This window comes from Prionailurus viverrinus, chromosome A3 (genome assembly GCF_022837055.1).
Source record: "Prionailurus viverrinus isolate Anna chromosome A3, UM_Priviv_1.0, whole genome shotgun sequence".
Lineage (NCBI taxonomy): Eukaryota > Metazoa > Chordata > Mammalia > Carnivora > Felidae > Prionailurus > Prionailurus viverrinus.
Genome location: NC_062563.1, coordinates 128,943,736 through 128,963,616, shown reverse-complemented (window position 1 = coordinate 128,963,616; position 19,881 = coordinate 128,943,736). Strand labels below are relative to the sequence as shown.

At 50.7% G+C, this 19,881-nt stretch overlaps 1 long non-coding RNA gene across 2 annotated transcripts in view; it reads left to right on the top strand.

Annotated features, from left to right (window-relative positions):
• Positions 1 to 1,600: 1,600 nt before the first annotated feature.
• Positions 1,601 to 19,881, top strand: part of LOC125163044 (uncharacterized) — a 33,659-nt gene continuing 15,378 nt past the window's right edge. For both annotated transcript variants that reach the window (XR_007151250.1, XR_007151251.1), the window contains exons 1-2: positions 1,601 to 1,790; positions 4,316 to 4,531. This is a non-coding gene — a long non-coding RNA (uncharacterized LOC125163044). The remainder of the gene's footprint in view (positions 1,791 to 4,315; positions 4,532 to 19,881) is intronic.

Here is a 19,881-nt window from a genome sequence, read left to right as displayed (position 1 = left end):
GTCTTAGAGCCCTGGTCTGGTCTCCAAATTTCATAAGTGAGAAAACTGAGGCTAAGAGCAGAAAAGAGACTCCTTGGACGTTGCCGGTATATGTTGACAGGTCCAAAATGAATTCATAGAAACTACATTTCTGTGTAGCCAGGAAGAAGTGTTTTCTGAGACACCGTCTCCTTCTATCCAAGGCAATGTTCGTGGGGTGGTCCTAGCCAACCTACGGGATGCGTGACACGTATCATAGGGGGTGGGGGCTGGAATGTTGCTTTACCTGTTCCATGGGGACACTCGCTTGTCTGAGTCACAGGATTGTCCCCAGTGATGACAGCGTTCATATATGGAAAGGAGCCAATGTAATGCCAAGTGCATCGTGCACCATAAACATCGTTGACTCACTTCTATGGAGAAGCAGAGGTCGGTAGTTAGAGTATGGGTTCTAGAGCTAGATCACCTGGGTTCTGACCCTAGCTCTGCAGTTTACTGTGTGGCCTTCGGCAAGTTATTATTTTTTTTACCTCTCTGGGCCTCAAATTTCCTGTCTATGAAGTGAAGATAACAATCATACCATTCTGTAGGGTTGGTGGAGGGTGGAATGAAGATTCAGTGAATTAAGCACCAAGAAGAGTACATGGTACCTCAGTACTCACCTTTAGCTGTATAATGAACGTTTCCGTCAACAAAGCATGATTGTTATAACTGTGATTGTTTCCCCATCTTCCAGAACCTCAGGGCCCTTGGTAATGAAGAAGTCAGAGTACCCACAGAAAGGCAGGATTCACGAATAATTCCCCCTGCTTACAATCACTGGGGATGTCCGGGGGAGATATGGGACAACTACTTCTCCTGGGATGCTGAAAAAGGGTTCCTGCATGGTAGGAGAAACTGGCATTGACATCCCCTTCAAAGACTCCACGCTTCAAGACAGCACTGTGAATTTTGAGGGCACTTAAAGAAACGTGCAGAAGGATACTGCAACTTCTTAAGAAGATGCTGATCTCTGCCTTTTCCCACTCATTCGTTCAGTGCTTGCAGAACACCTGCTATGTGGCAGACGTTGCTGGGGACCGACAGTGGATTAGGTATGGTCTCTACCCCCAGGAGAGACAGACACAATAAGCCCGTGTTTTCAGGGCAGCTTGTTGCGTACAATGAGTCTACGTGGGGCGCTATATGACAAAGGGGATGTTGTGGCTACTTTGGGAGAGTTCCACCGAAGAAGTCTTCAGAGAAGGAAAACACTCGCCTTGGGTCTTGCGAGTCAGATGAGTGGGAGTGCCCCCGACAGCTAAGAGGCACAGACATTCTCAGAACAGGGAACACCATCTTCTCTTTTCCTTCCTGACAGCCTCGTGAAACAGAACAGAATGGCGTGTAGCTGTTTTGCAAAATGGGAAAGGTTACTGACGGATCAGCTGGTGAGCCTCCGAAGTTGCAAGAGTCCTCTGACCCCTGCCCTGGGACTCGCCACCATATCTGAGCTATTCTATTAACAATTACCAGCCTTAGGGTTCATGGCTAATACCCATCATCCTTCCCTGGCTGGGGAGTTACCAGTTGAGGTGATCCCTCTATTTTTGAAATGCAGATCAAATGGACAAAGCTTATTATTTCCATCTCTGCCTCATCTTTTATAAATATCAAGGAATGCCCCAACATTGTCCCCATCCCACTCCCAACTCCAACCCACTCAAATCAAGAGAGGAGTTCAAAACCTCAACCTTGAAAAGCTTCTGGAATCCAATAGGCTGTGCCTCGCTTGCCTCATCACATCCATTCCCACAGCACAGGCAAGTCAGGTATGAGTTTCAGTTTACATGGGCCCCAGCATTGAAGGCTGAGTGCCCACCAAGTACCTCTGTGAGGGCAAGGCCCAGGAGTGACGCATGGCGATAGCCACCCACCACGTCCAGCCTGTGTGGTTATGGGAGAAAGGAGGACTTCAGGTGGCAGAATTGTAAGGAGTGGGGAGAAGGCAGAGCCTCAGGCATTGGATGTCCCGCGGGCTCTGTAGAGGGTTGACTGATCCACTCGCCCTGATCCCGTGGCTCTAGAGCTGTGCCCACATAGCTCAGCACACACCGAGGTCTTCAGCCTGGTGAAGCAGAAAGAGCAGGGGATTGGGAGTCACTGAGACCTGGGCTAGAAGCACGGTGGTGGCTCCACTTAGCTGTGTGGCTCTATATACAATGGGGCTAATCAAACTTAACTCAGAAGGTGGCGTGGATTAAACAGGAGGATGAGAGTAAGAATCCAGGCCTGGTGTTAGCTACAAACACATACAGGGTGATCAGCAGATGTTAATATGTCAGACAACAGGCATGTATTGAGCACCTGCTAAGACTTCCATCTTGAACTGATGGTCTTTAACCATCATCGTTCAACCTGACATTATTCACTCACTCAACAAACATTTATTTGAGATGAACTCTATGTCAAGCCCTGAGATTTGTGCTGGGGATGCCGACAAGGATAAGATGGATTAGTGTCCCTGTGGAATGCCTACACCATATACTGTCTGCAGCTTTGTCTATAAGGTTGAAATATCGGAAACAACCCAAGGCCCAACAATAAGGGAATGGTTAAGTAGATGGAAAAGAAGCCTTGTTATAGGTGTGTGTTGCCAAGTATTTTTGTTATAATAGTAACTGAAGCAAGCAGGAAAGGAGAAGTTTTTAAAAGTTTTTTTATTTATTGAGAGAGAGAGAGAGCAAGCACGGAGGTGGGGCAGAGAGAGAGGGAGAGAGGGAATCCCAAGCAAGCTCTGTGCTATCAGCGTGGAGCCCAATGTGGGGCTCGAACTCATGAGCCGTGAGATCATGACCTGAGCTGAAACCAAGAGTCGGATGCTTAACCGACTGAGCCAACCCAGGTGCCCCAGGAAATGAAATTTTAAGTACAATTGGTCCTCAATATTCGTGGCAATGTTCTACAAAGTCACTTCACACACTGACTCAGTGAACAGGACCATCGTTCTTAGGAGAAATACATGGTTAGGTTCCTGTGAGCTTCTGGTTATAGCATTTTTATCAACTGACCAATTCCTATTCTTATTTTATGTGTGTTTCTGTTTAAAGACACTTTATTTGATATCTATTGTTGATTCATCAACATAGAACTCATGGCCAACAGCGCTATGGCCCCTGCCCTAACGAAGCTTTTCTAACACACGTACTTTTTCTTATAAGACACATCACAGCTTCCTGGCTCTTGAGAACACTTGCAACATTATGGTGGGGGGCTATTTTAAACAGTGAAATCACCAACAGGAAGCACACAAATACAAAAAACATTGCGCTAAATAGATTGGCAAGAGGCCATTTGTTTACAGTATGGAGCTGAAACAAGAAGGCAGAGACTCTCTGTGTTTTGCCTTGGCTGGGAACCCGGATGTGGGGTCACTCAAACTCGTCACTTTGTGCATGTCAGTGAATGACCATGAAAGTTCTTTGAGCATCGGTTTTGAGGTTACAGATACATATTAGTGAGTAGGGAAATTTGCAAATAAGGAATCCATAGAGGGTGTGCATGTGAATAATGTAGGACATCGCATTAGTATCGATGCATTTCTGTTTCGTTTTGTTTTTTAAGTTTATTTGTTTTGAGAAGAGAGAGGGAGAGAGAGAGAATCCCAAACGGGCTGCGTGCTAGTGGCACAGAGCCTGTCACGGGGCTCAACCCCACAAACCGTGACGTCATGACCAGGGCTGAAACCAAGATTTGGATGCTTAGCTGACTGAGCCACCCAGGTGTCCTGATGCTTTTCTGTTTTAAAATTTTTGTTAATGTGATCCAGTTGGGTTTTGTCCCCTACATTTAAACATAAATACGCCTCAGAGAAAATGAACATGCAGCCTGCAGGTCGCCTCCTAAACCCTCCCTCTCCACCTACTTTGTCTCCTCAGCTTGGTCAGCGGGCTCAGAGATGGTGGGAATGAGGTGTCAAGGTCAGTAGCTCCCAGCCTGGGCAATTCCACAGCGACTGAAGTTTCTGGAGTGGCAGTAAGGCCAGCCACAAATGCTTGTAACTGCTGTCCCGTGTAGCTGCCGTCCCGCCCTGACGCAGGACCCCTCACTAGAGAACAGCACTGGGCAGTTTCTCTCAGGTTGTGATCCTGTCCTCTCTGCATGGCTCCCAGGAACACAGCCCCGTCAGAAACTCCCATTTTCCTGTGTTTTGACGCTAATTAAAGGTCTTCCTAAAACTTGGACTCTTTGGAAGAAGGATTGAATATTCCTTTGATTCAATATGTCTGTGATGGAAATATTTAGAATTATTGCTCTAAATTATGTAAAAGGCACCCTTTTCTATTCTTTTTTAAAGTTATTTGTCAAGAAGCCAGCTTACCTGTTGACGAGACCTCGTATGCTCCATTGGATTATTCTAGGGGTCCATTTGAAGGGAAAGATCCAGAAACATCTTCATCAATACTTGCAGAGGCTAGGAGCAGTATCATCCTAATTCCTGACTATGGGGGCAGGAAATTCCAGGCCACAAAGGTCGCTAACATTTTTACCTGATTTGCCCCCGGATTTAAAGGTATGTGAATGACTTGTTTGTCTAACTCAACTCTGCTCAAATCAATCTTTCATGGATCCCCCCAGTAAAGATCACCTTGGGTCAAAGGTCACAGGTCATCATGGTTCTCAAATACCTACCCATTTTGTAAGAGTTCCAAAGTGGACAATTATTCGGAAATTAGCACAAAAGAAAAGCAAGTATTTCCAAAAACTAATTGAGAAAAAAAATGAGCAAGCACGGTGATGTTTCTGATGTTGTCTTTATGGCTCTTCCAATTAATTTCCAGTTTTTCTCCGACTTGACTTGCAATAACGTAGAAGATGATAGAAGGCACCTGCTGTTGATGTAGAGCTCCCTTGTGCTAGGTCTGCTGCATGATTCTTGAGCTAGGATCTTCACCCTTCCTGTGCCTGTGTGTGCTCGTACACACAAAGCAGTTTTAAACACGTGTGAGCCCAGACGGTCTTCAATGTTCCAACAGAGATTCCCTAAAGTCATTAATTCAGGGCTACCATTGAGAAAAAAAAAACGAATCAAATCCAGCCAAACCAAACCTTAGAAGGACTTTCCAAAAACAACACAGTTTTGTAGCTCATTCTTAGGGTGCAAAGCTATTAATTTTGACTTAATAAAAAAGTCAAAGTGTTCCTAGAAACAAGCAAGAAATAAATAGGGGCATTAAGATTATATGGAGGGGAAGAAACTGAGAAGCGAGCGAGGGGTTGTGTGAATGGAGTGTACTAAGGCAGCGTGTGCAGTGTGAATAGCCCAGGTTGGTTAAATGATGCATTTTATTTTTAAAATTTTAGATTATTGATTTTTGATAGAGAGACAGAGTGAGAGTGAGGAAGGGGCAGAGAGGGAGGGAGACACAGAATCCGAAGCAGGCTCCAGGCTCCAAGCTGTCAGCACAGAGCCTGAGGCGGGGCTCGAACTCATGAACCGTGAGATCATGACCCGAGCTGAAGTCGGACACTTAACTGACTGAGCCACCCAGGCGCCCCAATACATGCATTTTAAAAGGTAGGTGCTCATGCCCACAGCTCATGGCCTTTGGAGAATCAAGGAGTTGGGTTTGGATGAAAGGAAGTAATTTTTTTTCCATGGGGAATGAGAAGGATTTTAAACTATTGCTTCTTTGAAGGGAGACCTCCAAATCTTAGCATTGAGATGCCTCATATTCGCCTACATGGTATGCTTTAAAATTAATTAATTAAAAGAAATTTTAACATTTCTATTATAAATTTTTAGGGCAAGAATTAAAAAGAAATCCATCTGTTGATATTTATTTTTCTTGTCTTTTGTTAACCAAAGATTTTTTGGAATGTTCCAGCATAAAGTTACGACTTTTGTCCATCTTAGATAGGGACAGCTTCTGCAACTTGGGTCGTTCTGCTAGGGGAAAGGACACTTTAGAAGGGGCAGAACTTGGTGACCTTGCCCAGTGACTCTGTCTCTTCTTCATTCAGCAGAGGGAGTTTCCAGAAAGTATGGGCATGGCTCCACGGTGCCAAATGGATCCACTCAAATGGTTGTTTATTCCCTTGGCATCGAAGGTGGGAGAAGTACGTTTCGAAGCACCCACTGTGTGCCAAACCCCGATCTGGATGCCTTGTCGATCTCATGTAATCTTTTTTTTTCAATTTTTTTTTAAAGTTTATTTATTTATTTTGAGAGAGAGAGAGAGAGAGAGAGAGAGGGAGAGAGAGAGAGAATCCCAAAGAGGCCCCACACCCAGCACAGAGCCCGACACAGGGCTTGAGCTCATGAATGTAAAATCATGACCTGAGCTGAAACCAAGAGTCAGACACTTAACCGACTGAGCCACCTGGGTGCCCCTCTCCTATAATCTTTAAGTGATGTTACAAAGTGGACATGAAGAATTTCCCTGTTTATGGGGCACTTGGGTGGCTTCGTCGGTTAAGCATCTGACTGCAGCTCAGGTCAAGAGCTCACAGTTTGTGGGTTCGGGCCCCGAGTCGGGCTCTGTGCTGACAGCTCGAGCCTGGAGCCTGCTTCAGATTCTGTCTCTCCCTCTCTCTCCGGCCCTCCCCTGCTTGTGCTCTCTCTCTTTCTCTCTCAAAAATAAATAAAGTTTTAAAGAATAATAAACAAACAAACAAATAAATGCAAGAAGCTCCCTGTTCCAATGAGACGGCACAAGAGAAGTTGTAACTTACCAGCTACATGGCTGAGCTGGTATTAAACCGGGTGTGTCAGTCTTTGTGGCTTTCTGTTGGGTCACACTTCTCAGAAGCTCTGGAATCACCATGCAGGGGAGATGGTGCCCCTGAAAGCCCACCAAGGAGGGAGGGGGATTAAGGCTGGTCCGGTCAAGCTAGGGCAGAGCTGGCGATGCCCCAGCGGTCTCGGGTCAAATGAAGCCTGATCCTTTCATAGCTTGATTTGGCCTCGAACTGGGAAACAGATGGGTCTGGGCTGCCTGAGGGTCTGGGGGAGGCTGAGCAGACAAATGGGTCCTGGCTGCAATTGCTCCTGCCCTGAGGGTCCGGGGCTGAGGGCTGCTTTGGGAAGGGGACTCCAGTGTCTGTGTACCTTTTGACTTGTAAAACCTTGGATAGCAATTCATCTGTGAGGCTGCAAGGCTAGAGAGCTCACCCTTTCTGAGAGCAGCCGACTGGGAGACCTGGGGCAAGTTCAGGGAGGTAAGGCAGATGTCAACAGGTGTGTTAAAAACAAGGTGGCTGGTTGCCCAAAAAGAAGACCCCAAGGGCCACGGAAAGATGTCTAATGGGCTTCATGCTCTTTCAACCGCAAAGACTCATCCTTTTGCAATGCCGGTTAGTGGGGTTGTTTCGAAGAGATGTGGGGTTGCCTAGCCGTGGGAATGCCCTGAAATTGGATAAGCGGGGACCCAGCTCACAAGCGTGGAATGAACGAATCGATGAATGGAAATTTGGACACTGATTCACTCACTACTCACTTCTCAATAGGAAGGCCAACCATCTGGTTTGCCTAGGACCCAGTTGTTTCCTGGGACGTGGGACTTTCTGTCCTAAAATGAGGAACGTCCTGGGCACACCAGAACTAGATGGTCCCCCAGGTACTGAGAACTGATGATGGACCAGACCCTGGGCCCTGACGGGGCATATGGAGCTAAATCGGACGCAGTCCCTGCTCTCAAGGAGTCCACGTGTAGTCAGGAGAGATAAATATGACACGATAGGGTCACGTTCAAGAGCAAGGCTGTGGAGTCAGAAGCACCATGATGGCTTTTAAGAGGAGGAGCAGGTGCCAGAGGCGAGTCTTGCTGGGGGAGGAGCCCAACAGATCTCTGGAGAAGCTTGGGAAGGGCTTTGGGACCCAGGGACAGCTGGGACAAAGGCCTAGGGTCTACAAGATTGTGTTGCCGCAAGAAGCAGGGGGCACCATGTGTACGCGTTTGTGTGTGTGTCGGGGACAAATGGGGGAACACAGGGGTGATGGTGAGGGTGGAGAGGTCTCGGGGGGGGCCAGGGGACAAGTTGTCGACCGTGTGAAGAAAAATGAGATTTATACTGCAAGCAATAGGGAGCTACTGAAGGCGTTTTAAGCCGGAGAGATAGAATCCAATATTACAAAACGTTTCATCCATTCAACAAATGTTTGCTAAGCGCCTACTGGGTGTTAGGCATTGTGCTAGGGGAGCGAATGCATGCTTGCAGGCATGGCTGTCTGCCAAAAAGTTTCTTTTTAATTTTCCAGTTGCCGAGAGGGTCCTTGAAATCCAGGGCCTGGCTGATAGGACGTTCGGGCCTGTTGGCCTCTGTCAGAAAAATTGTTCCGCAGTGAGCAAATCTAAGGAGGAGACCGCCGGCACCAGCTCCAACCTCCGCCCCCTTATCTGTTTTTCTTTTTCCGAAAGACCTTGAGGACTGCAGCGGATTCCACTACAAAACGGTTACACAATTTCCCCCCAGAGAAAGCGAGCTTCCACCTTAGGGGATGAATAAGCCCTTTCTTTTCTGGAGAGCCGGCCAATGGAGGCCCCGGGCTGGGTACTGCAGGAGGCACGGTGCGGGGGGACAGCAGGCCTCGCTCTACTTTGGGGGTGCCGGTGTTGTCATTAAACAGAGTCTGCACGGCAGAGGCGGGGGCTGCCGGCGCCCCGGGGAGGCCGACACGGCAGGGAACGGGGGTCAGCCTGCAGCGAGCGGGCGGCCCCCCAATTCCGCGCGGCCCAAGCATCCATTTTTCCGGGGCTGCGGGTCCTATAAATGGTGCCTTTGAGGAGAGCTGCCCTGGTGACAGCAGGTCCCTCCCTGCAGCACCCACTCGGCCACGGGATTCTGAAAGCTGATTGTCCCTCCTCAAGCCCTGCCCTCCTGCGACATTGCTCACGCTGACCATTGTCCGCAGAAAGAGGCCATTGTCTGGGGCTTACATACCTGCTGACGGAGGCACATGAAACCAGCAGAGCTTTGGGGAGACAGAAATCCACCCAAAACAACAAAAAAAACCTGAGCCTAGCCGGAGGGCAGAGTTTAGACGGGGCTTGTTGAATTTCCTGATCTGCTGGTGTTCTTTCCAAGAGGAAATGCCCCCCATTATGGGAGGATCAGAGTTTTATCTCTGGGCTGGAATGACACCATTTGTGCCTTTGTGTCAACAGCACAGAGGGGCATTGTTTAGGGTTATGTGGCCGGCGCTGGGAAGGGCTTGTTTGAAGAGAAAAAAAGAGAAAACCCAGAACAATGTTTACCCAGCAGGCAGCTCCTGCCAAAGCAGCCGCCACCCCGTGCACTGGGATGTCAGCTGGCCCGCCCGGGCCCCCTCGGCTGTGCCTCGGCCTCGAGTGCAGCCGCGCGGGCAGCTGGCGGGGACAGGTACGCCGTGCCAGCGCCTAAAACACCAATACCCAGCACCGCCCCCGATCCAGAGCCGAAGGTCAGTGCCGGGAGAGCAGAACCGCCGCTCCGGGGTGCAGGCAGGACCCTGAGGTCTGTCGAATCGCTTTGGGGATTCAGCCTCAAGAGAGTTGCTACTCCAAGTGTGGTCCCCGCGCCAGTGGTCTCTGACTTACCAGGAGCTTGTTGGAAACGTAGGCTCTTGGGGCGCCTGGGTGGCTCAGTCTGTTAAGCGTCTGACTCTTGGCTTTAGCTCAGATCGCGATCTCACGGTGTGGTGAGTTCGAGCCCCGCGTGGAGCTCTCTGCGCTGACCGTGTGCAGCCTGCTTGGGGTTCTCTGTCTCCCTCTCTCTGCCCCTCCCCCGCTCACGCTCTCTCTGTCTCTCTCAAAATAAAATAGCGTAGGCTCTCGGGCCCACCTCGGATCTGTCCCAGCTGAAGCTGCACTTTATTTATTTTTGAAAAAAAAATGTTCATGTTTATTTAGACATGTTTATTTTTAATGTCTATTTAGACGGAGACAGAGCACAAGTGGGGGAGGGGCAGAGAGAGAGGGAGACTCAGAATCCGAAGCGGGCTCCAGGCTCTGAGCGGTCAGGACAGAGCCCGACGCGGGGACTGAAGTCACTAATGGTAAGATCACGACCTGAGCCGAAGCCAACCGTTGGACATTTAACGGACTGAGCCACCCAGGTGTCCCTTGAAACTACATTTTAACAAGATCCCCTGGATGAAATTACACCTTAAGCTTGAGAAGCATTGGTCTAAAGCAGGGGTTCTCAAACATGACTGCACGTTGACATCACTCGGAGAGCTTTTACAAGTTCCAATGACCCGCAGCATCTCAGGCCATTAATGTCAGGATCTCTAAGGGAGGAAGGACCATCAGTATTTTCTAAGACCCCCCAAGGGATTCCAAAGTATCTCCAAGTTTGAGGCACAGGAGTGAGGATAGTGCCCTCTTTCTCTGTCCCAGCACGGAGTCTGCACTGGTTATGATGTGGCAGTTCCTGAGCATTTTCTTTTCATTTTCTTTTTTTTTTTTTTAATGTTTATTTATTTGTTTATTTTGAGAGAGAGCACTTGTGTGCGAGAGCAGGGGAGGGGCAGGGAGAGAGAGAGAGAGAGACGAGAGAGAGACACGAGAGAGAGAGAGAATCCCAAGCAGGCTCCACACTCAGCTCAGAGCCCACAGGTCTTGAACTCACGAACCGTGAAATCATGACCTAAGTCAAAATCAAGAGTCAGATGCTTTACCGACCAAGCCACCCAGAAGCCCCTCCTGAGCATTTTCTGTGTCAGAAATGCTGAGGGTTCATCGATGAAGATGGTTATGTGTTCATGACTACAGTGCCTTTCTGGCCAAAAGAACTCCTATTCATCCTTCAAAACCCAGTTAAAAAGACTCCTCCTCCGTGATGCATTCCTAGATCTCCTGAGGCAGGGAAAAATGCTTCTTCCTCTGAACTCCCATGGCCCTCTGCCTCTCTGTATTGTTGCACTTGTCACATTAAGGTTTAGTGATCTATTTACTTGTCACTAGACTGGGAGCCCTGGCTTCAGGGACTGCATTGTATTTATCTTTGTATCCCTGGGCCTGGGGCGGGGCCTGGGCATGCAGTTGGCGCTCAATAAATGCTGTTGACTGACAACATGAATATGAAGACAAATACCTGAATGAACGCAAGCCTGAGTGAAGACACCTGCCCTGCCTTTAAAAAAACAAATTCTAGGGGCTCCTCGGTGGCTCAGTGGGTTAAGCGTCTGACCCTCGGTTTCGGCTCAGGTCACGATCTCATGGTTTTGTGAGTTTGAGCCCCACATCGGGCTCTGTGCTGACAGCTCAGAGCCTGCTTGGGACTCTCTCTCCCCCTCTCTCTCTGCCCCTCCCCTGCTCATGCTGTCTCTCTGTCTCTCAAAAATAAATAAACTTAAAAAAGAAAGAAAGAAAAACCTAAAATTCTAGCAGAATAGATCACCTTGCACAGTTAATGAGACGTTGACTTCTGATGGGCGTTGTGACTGAGGTCTGACCAGGGTCCTGTGGGCGTGCAGAGCAGGGGAGAGGGGCTTTCTTAACCACCCCGCTTCAGGCTTGCTGGGAAGATGGTGGCCCACAGTCTGCTCAGTGCTGCCTCTCTAGTCCAGACCCCAGAGATCGCACCCGAGGGGTCCCCTTGGGCCCCTTCCCTTATCATATTTGGGAACGGGAAGATCCTCCAACGGATGGAAGCTAAAGATTCTGTTTTTGTTTCTGGACGATGCTGGTGTCGTTACCTTGTGCCCCCAGGCCCCAAAACACGAGCCCGGAGAGCGTCCAGGGGAGTCTGGGTGACTGCTAAGTGGATGGTGTGGCCGCCTGGGCTGCTGTGTGTCTGTGGCAGCTTGGCTTGCAGGCCAGCGGATGACTGCAAAGGTCAGGGTTCAACCGGCTGCCGCCTTCCGCGGTCGGAAGCAGAACAGACTTCCCAGGCTGCCCGTGCTCCAGGCTGGAGCCCGCTCCCTCGCTGCCGAGGACTCACCAAGCCAGGAGTCCTCGGGGACGGGCAGAGGTCGGCCGATCGGATAAATGGGCACAAAAGAAGCCGAGGCAGGTGGTGGGAGTTGGCAGGCAGAGGCCAGGGGTCAGAGGCCCCAAGGTTTGAGACAAGAGACAGGAGGCCGAGACAGGCAAAGTGGAGCGGTCTGGCTCCAGAGCCAGGAGAGGGGTCCGACTTGCCGCTGAGTTTTAGACCCCCCCCCACCCCCGGTGGCCTGATGATGAAGAGTAGTGGGACTGTGTGGTTCATTTGCTGGGCGGACGGGAGGGGAAGCAGGTGGGCTGCCGCCAGCCGTTACGTGTCATTAGGTGCCACATCAGGTTCCCGAGGGCGTCCTCCGAAGGAAGGTCTCTCCCAGAGCTCAGCGGGGACACCATTCTAGAGCCACGTCGCGGCTCTGCGGGGACGTTTGAGAGGGAGATTTCCCTCTGTCTTTTCTCATGTTCCTGCCCAGGCCGGGGCTCCTTCTCTGTGTCAAGGAAATCAGTTCTACTCTTCACCAGAGTGCATCTCCCTATTCCCTGCACGCCTCACGCCGGCACCTCGTGTGTCAGGGGGTCAAGACCTGCTCAGGTGAAAGTGACCCTCGAAGTCGTCAAATCCCCACACGTGCAATCCCCAAAGGTTCCTTCGGGAAGATAGCCTCAAGAACGGAAGGACAGGAAGTACCAGACAGGCCAGCGAGGGCTCGACTTCCAGGAGAGGAAGAAAGCCTGGGGTGGGCTGGGGGGCGGGGGTTCTTCTCATCTCGGGTTCTGTCCTTTCCAGTCCCTCCGATGCCGATGCCGGGCAGCTCCCAGGCCTGAGCAGGGCGGGGCACCGGGAGAGGCCAGAGCCCGTGAATTCCAGCGGGGTCCCCAGGTGATCATGAGGGTCAGAGTCTGTGTGCCTCATTCAGGGAGGTCATAAGGCTGGAGACGGAAGAGCTGCCAGGTAGTGGACCGCGTGTAGACATTTTGCGCTGAGCTGGGAGCCGGCACCGAGGCTGAATCGGGGCCAGGGCGCCCGGTATGAAGTCTCCTTCAACGGGCAGAGGAAGCCCAGGGCGTCCTTTTATTGGCTACTGGGTAAGAAATGTGGGAACGTGGGACTCAGTTCAGGAACTCGACAGCCGCGTTCTCCTCCAGGAAGACTCCCTGATAACCGTCAAAGGAAATGACCCGTAAACACCTAGGGGTTTACCCTGCACCTTGACTTTCCCCGTGGTTCCGGATATGTGTCTCCAGGCCCTACCATCCACAGGCCCAGGGCCTTCTCCGGGGCTGGTCCAGCCTTGCCCTCTCTCTGGTCTCCTGGGTGCCCAGCTTGGGACCTGGCCTGGCCTAGTACCGGGCGAGCATTTCCTATGTGGAATGACTTGCCTTTTGCAAGGGTGCACTGTCTTGGGGTTTGGTAGCAGGGGCACAGAAGAGTCTAGAATGCTGCTCAGAGCACCTGGCTTCTTAGATTTATCACCTGCTAGGTGGCCTAAGAAACCCTTCCCCCCACCCCCACACACAGGGTGCTCCAAGGAGCACATAAGAACCTGAATGTCACACGTGAGAAGGCCACCAGCGATCTTACGTGACAGGTGGCATCGAGTGATGGTCCGGGCCTAAACTCTGTCACCAGGCTCCCAGGGAGTAAATCTGGCTCTGCTGCTGGAGAGATGTGTGACCCGGGGCTGGAGGCTGGCTAGCCTTCCCTGTGCCGTGGATTCCTCATCTGTAACATCACTGGTCATGAGGATTCCATGGGTGAGTTTATGTAAAGCCCCCGGAACAGTGCCTGGAGGCTGGAGATGGATGGAGGCGGGGGTGATCTGTGTTGCGAATTTGGCACCCCTTTCCTGATTTCAGCTTTCCTACATTACCAGCCTTTAAGACATAGAGCATTCTGTGCTCTATGAGCAGTCTTGGTCTCACAGAGGAACAAAGATGGGAATAGGGCAGCACAGCCTCCAGGGGGGAGTTGGGTTGACCTAGATCTGGCTCCTTGTAGCCCCAGGTCAATAATTCTTCGAGCAGACTGTTTTCTTTGTATTGGGAAGTCAGGCCTAAGCACGTGTCCTTTGGGTGAAAGCATCCACTTCTCTTTGGCATCGCAGGCCTTTTGTCATTTCTCCTCGGGTCTTTTCTGCTCGTATTCCTCGCCCTTCCCCTACACATTCTATAGTTGTTTGGAGTCCAGAATGGAGCAGGACGTGGTCCGCACCCATGTGAAAAGAGGAAGGTGGACATTGAACACATAATTACCAGGGTGCCATGTACTATCAGAACGTGCAGAATGTAAGGACAGCACACAACAGGGCTTCACGACCTGAGGACGGGGGCCAGAGAGGCCTCCCGAGTTAGCCAGGAAAAGCAGGGGTGGAGAGTGTTCCACATAGAAGCGGAGCATGTGCAAAGGCCCGGTGCACACCAAGAACTGAATGACCCTACTCACGGCCTGAGTTCTGTAGTCTGGTCTTGGATGCTCGTGTGCTTGTCTGGTGTTTGCTCACCATATCCATCTCACCATTTGCGGGGTCCTCGTTTCTCTCTATTTGTGGCCCCTGCCATGAGCTTTTAGTCTGAAACAGGGTTGATAAAGTCTTTCTAGAAAGGACCACTTGGTAAATACCTTAAGCCTTACGGGCTACACAGTCTCCATTGCAACTCCGGAAGCCGCCATTGTAGTGTGTGTGTAAGCCACCATTATACTGTGGAAGCCGCCACGGGCGCTCTGCCAGCAAATGAGTGTGGCTGTGTGTCAATAAGACTTTATTTACAAAAACAGACAGTGAGCTGGATTTGGCTCATGGGCCACATTTTGCCAACCTCTTGTCTGGAAGGGAAGACAGGCATGGACCAAATCATTGTAACCAGGTGGTATTGCGTGGTCATTTTTCTCCCGCGGTGGTCAGTGTGGAGATTCTATAGAACTCAGTGCAGAGGCTTGAGTCGCGCACAGTCCTCAGTTCATGAGACATCTCTCACCGGTCCCTGCCAGGCTCCTCTTCCCACTGATGTGCTCATCCCTCCTCGTTCCCATCCCCCTCTCTGCACAGACGACTGTCTCAGTGCATCTGCTTTGCACCCCTGAAATCATAGGCACATCTCTGAAGCATGTTGCCCTGTGTAATGTATGTCTAAGTTATATAAATGACACTCTGCTATCCATTCTTTGGCTTCTTACTTCTTCCGCCCGTTTGGCACTGCGTTTATTTTATTTTCATTTTATTTTTTTTTTTTTAAAGTTTTTGTCTCAACGTTTATTTATTTTGGGGACAGAGAGAGACAGAGCATGAACAGGGGAGGGGCAGAGAGAGAGGGAGACACAGAATCGGAAACAGGCTCCAGCCTCTGAGCCATCAGCCCAGAGCCTGACGCGGGGCTCGAACTCACGGACTGCGAGATCGTGACCTGGCTGAAGTCGGACGCTTAACCGACTGCGCCACCCAGGCGCCCCTCATTTTATTTTTTTAAGTCGGCTTCACGCCCCACGCAGAGCCCAGTGTGGGGCTTGAACTCGCAACCCTGACATCAAGACCTGAGCTGAGGTCAAGAGTCAGACGCTTAATTGACGAGCCACCCAGGCGCCCCTCAGCACTGCATTTTTAAAATCTAATGCCGTGCCTACACCTAGTTCTTTGCTTCCAAATGCTGCAAAAATTTTCACATTGTACATCACCGAATTCTCCTTATTCATCTCCCGGGTGATGATCACTGTGTTTGGTGTTAGTTCTTTATCCCCACAAACAAGGTCACATCTTCCCTGAGTGGAGGTGCTCAGACCTGCTTTTCCCGTGTTGTCATAGCTCTTGTCCTTTGGATATCTGCCTCCACCCTGGACTGTGAGGTCTTGAGGTCTGTTGTCAGACTCATATCTTCACCCCAGAATCCAGTCGAGATGCCTGGTACTTTGGAGAGCCAAAAGTGTTGGGTGAACGAATCCGTCTTTGAGGAGAGAACTCTGTCAGGCAACTTTGGGACTTCCCTACAGTCTAGTAGAGTGCCTGGTATCTCCTGGCTGTTCTCCAGCAGCAGGCTGGTCATAGCTCTCATCCCAGTGGCACCTTTGCTCGTGGGACCCTACCCATATGCCCACAGAGCACCTTCCCATGATTGTTTCCTGTTTGGTTACATGTTGACCGTCTGAGGGGCTGATTTCATTTTGTGGTGTAAACTCAGGGAGTATGATGATTACTTTCTGTGTCACCTTGGCTAGGCTATGGTACCCAGTTGTTTGGTCAGACACCAGTCTCGATGGCATTGGGAAAATATATCTTAGAGGTGATTAGTGTTGAATCCAAGACATTGGATAAAACAGATTAGCCTCTGTAGTGTGGGTGGCCCTCATCCACTCAGTTGAAGGCATTGACAAAAAGAATGAGGTCCCCCAAAGAAGAAGGAAGTCTATGTTAAGATGCCCTTTGGACTCGAGATGGCAGTGTCTAGTCTTTCCTGCACCTTCAGCCTTCAGACTTGCCCTGCAGATTTCGGACTTGTCGGCACCCGTGATCACGGGGCGATCCACTTTTCAATGAGCCAATTCCTTATCCTCTCTCTTTTTCTCCCCTCTATACGTCTGTTCCTCCAGAGAACGCTACTAATACAGGGAGGGTCAGGGTAAATCTATTCTGGAGGAAGATCTTTTTCATGACTTTTGAAGCCTCAGGAGGATTTCAGGAGACTCTATCTGTGACCGTATCTAGGAGTCCTCGCGGCAGACTGACACCACACACAAGCTCAGATACCAGATGATGATCCTGACGTTTGGGTTGAATCAGTAACATTCAACAAAGATCCACCTCAATTCCTTGCTGTGTCTGGCTGTAGATGGTGCGAAACATCTAGTTGACCTGGGGACTGATTCTCATCTCAGCCTTGAGCATTATTAACCGCCCATCAAACCAAACTTAGCCATGATACAAGAACCACAAAGGGCAGACTCAGAAGGCTTTAGTGCACACCCTGGAGAGCAGAGAGCACCAGAAGATGGTGAGAAGGGAAGATCTACCAGCTGGTCCCTAGTATTTTCTAAGTTTATGGCCCGTCAGTTACTGTGGTGCCGACACTTGGTTATTTTCACGACGCTGCAAGAGGGGCCTGATCAGCTCCATTTTACAGATGAAGAATGGAGCCCGGGAGTGCTGAGTCTCTGTCGGGAGTGGTAAGGTAGTCAGCAGTGGATCTGGATTCAAGCTTGAGTTTGTATTGTGAGACCAAAGCCTGTGCCCGTCCCATTGTGTCCTGAGTTTCACTCACTCACTCATCAATTCATTCAAGCACCTGAGATGGGGCTTGAACTCGTAACCCCAAGATCCTGAGTTGCATACGCCAGGCACCCTGAGTGTCTGGTGGTTTAAATGGGAGAGTGTGTGGCAGGGGTCCTAGCTCCTAGCGCACGAGGGAGGTTGTGGTGGCGCTGGAGGAGGAGAAGCTGGCCAGGAGGAGTGAGGATCCCAGAAGAAACAAGGATGTTGCAGGAGAGCATGTCCAAGGGCCAGGCCGAGACCCGGTCATCAGGGAGGGGTGCACTAGGTAGGGGTGCAGACGCTGTGCATATGGCTGAGGCCATCGGCAGTGTGAAGAGTGGAGGGGCTTGATGCCGGAGATGCGGGCAAGACCTTGGAAGGTGGTGCTGAGCTGTTGGACTTGGGGTCACCTGGGGCTTTTGTTCAGACCCAAGACTAGGGCGAGGAGAGTGAGGAACTCGTCCAGGGTGCAAAATCTAAGGAGGGCCAAGCAGCCCAGACACCGAGATAGAGAACGTCAGAAATTAGCGTAAGCATGTCCATGATGGACAACGGAGCAAGCCTATAAATAAAGAATCGGACCCTGCACTTGCGTGACCCACCTCTCACCCTACCCCAATCCTGGCTCAGTTTCTGTTAAAAATCCAGGTTCCTGGTTCCCCCTTGGACCTACTGTCTCAGACTCTGCAGGAGGAGCCTTATTATTTCCCAGTGTCCAGGCGGGGGGAGGGGGGGGCTTTTATGGTGTGTTTCTTCTTTTTAAACCTGTCCATGGCCAATCACCACCTGTGGGCACTTGGTAAAAATATAGCTTCGCACCTCACTCCCGGACCTTCTACATCCAAACGGGCAGCGTAGGGACCTTGTAGCAAAGGGCCCCTCGGAGCTCCACACCACCCAGGCAAGAAGGCAAATAGCGGTGATGGCAAGGAGGGTTTCATGCCAACGGGTCCCAGCTTTGGGGAGGGCGCGTCTGGCAGGCCCAGGCGCTAAGGCGCTGTTTCGGATGAGGTTTTCCATTTTCCAGTTTCCAGATGGGGAAATACCCTGACTGTTCAACGCTGCACATATATTACCTCCCTGCAGCAGCTACTGCGGGAGGCTCTGGAAGAAAGCCCTAAGTCCTGGCCAGAGAGCCAAGGCCCTCCACACCCGGTCCCTCCCTCCGCCTCCAAGCTCCTATCCCTGGCGTGTTCCTCCTGAAGCAGGGAGATGCTGCAGAGAGTTCATGGGCTTCAGAGTCCGCAGCCTTGGCTCCAAAGCTCAGCTCCACCTCGTCTGGGCACGGGTCACCTTGGAGGAGTCTGCTGCCCTTTGGGTTCTTGGGACATAATACAGTTCTTTTGGTGGGGGGTGGGGTGGGGGTGGGGGTGAGGGCCAGAGGAGACCATGTAAAATGCAAGGTGGGAAAAGCATTGTTATTATTCATAAACCACACAGGGAGGGCTTCTCCTCTGGCTGCCTGTGAACCAGTCCCCAGTGAGCCATAAGCCACAGACAGACTGAGTGCAGACCAGCCTCCCAACCATCACCTCCTGCTTCTTCAGCAGCTGGCCACGGACGTGATGCTAGCTGTCCACTCCTCCCACGAGGGGGCCAAACCTAGGGTGGCGGTGCTCTGAAGAAGGTTATTTATCCCTTCCTTTATTCTAAAATAAGAAATTTTACAAGGATCGAAGGTGAGGTAGGGAAAGGTTTTTTTTTTTTAAATTGTTTTCAATGTGCATTTATTTTTGAGAGAGAGAAACAGAGTGTGAGCAGGGGAGGGGCAGCAAGAGAGGGAGACCCAGAATCCGAAGCGGGCTCCAGGCTCTGAGCTGTCAGCGCAGAGCCCGACGCGGGGCTCGCACCCACGAACTGCGAGATCGTGACCCGAGCCGAAGTCGGACGCTCAACGGACTGGGCCCCCCATGTGCCCTGGAGAAAGTTTCTTAAATTTTTAGCCTTCAAGGAGAGTCTGGGAAATGTGCTTTTACAGAAGGCGCTGGGGGTGGGGGTGCTTTCTCAATTGCTGTGCAATCTTTCAAGGAGACGAGGGCCTCTCTCTCGGAGCACTCTTTTAGGAGGAGCAAATGCTGTCCGAGTGACAGCCTGCAGCAGGGATGTGGGTGGCGTCAGGGGGCCCAGGCTGGAATGGGGGAGCCGTCTCCCAGATACGCCGGCTCTCCGGAGTGTTCCGGTGCCGGATGTTGGTGTGAGCTGAACAGATTTGGCTGGAGGTTTCATCTGGGCAAAGACAGAGTCAGGAGGGGCTTGTTTCTTTGTGTTTCGACCCTGCTGATGAGCATGGCTGGAAAACTCAATTATCAGTGAGGTTAGGGGCAGGGCGGGAGGTCAGGGCCTAACGGCCAGCTCTTCCTCTGGGCGCTGAGAGATTTGATCTCCTCTCTGCTGCCCCAGGAGGAGGATGCATTGATCAGAGTCAAAGGTCATGTGTCATCAAAGGAGGTCCAGGAATAAAAGGAGCCCTTCCCAAGGATTCTAGAAGGGCCCCCCAAACCCAAAGCGATTCACTCCTTTCGTAAGCTCAGATGTGCCTTGTAGTCAAAAAGTCTAGAATTCTCGTTGCAAAATTTGCAAGAAAACATTGCTTGATCCGAGGGTAGCTTTCAAAGATTTAGGATTTGAAGGGGGAGGGGTTGGAAGCATCCTCTTTCTATCCTCCTCAGCCAAGAATTCAGAACCCTCTGGGGGAGAGACTGCACATGTCTTCCTTTTTTTTTTTTTTTTTTTTTTTTTTCAGGAAAAACAATTCATTAAAA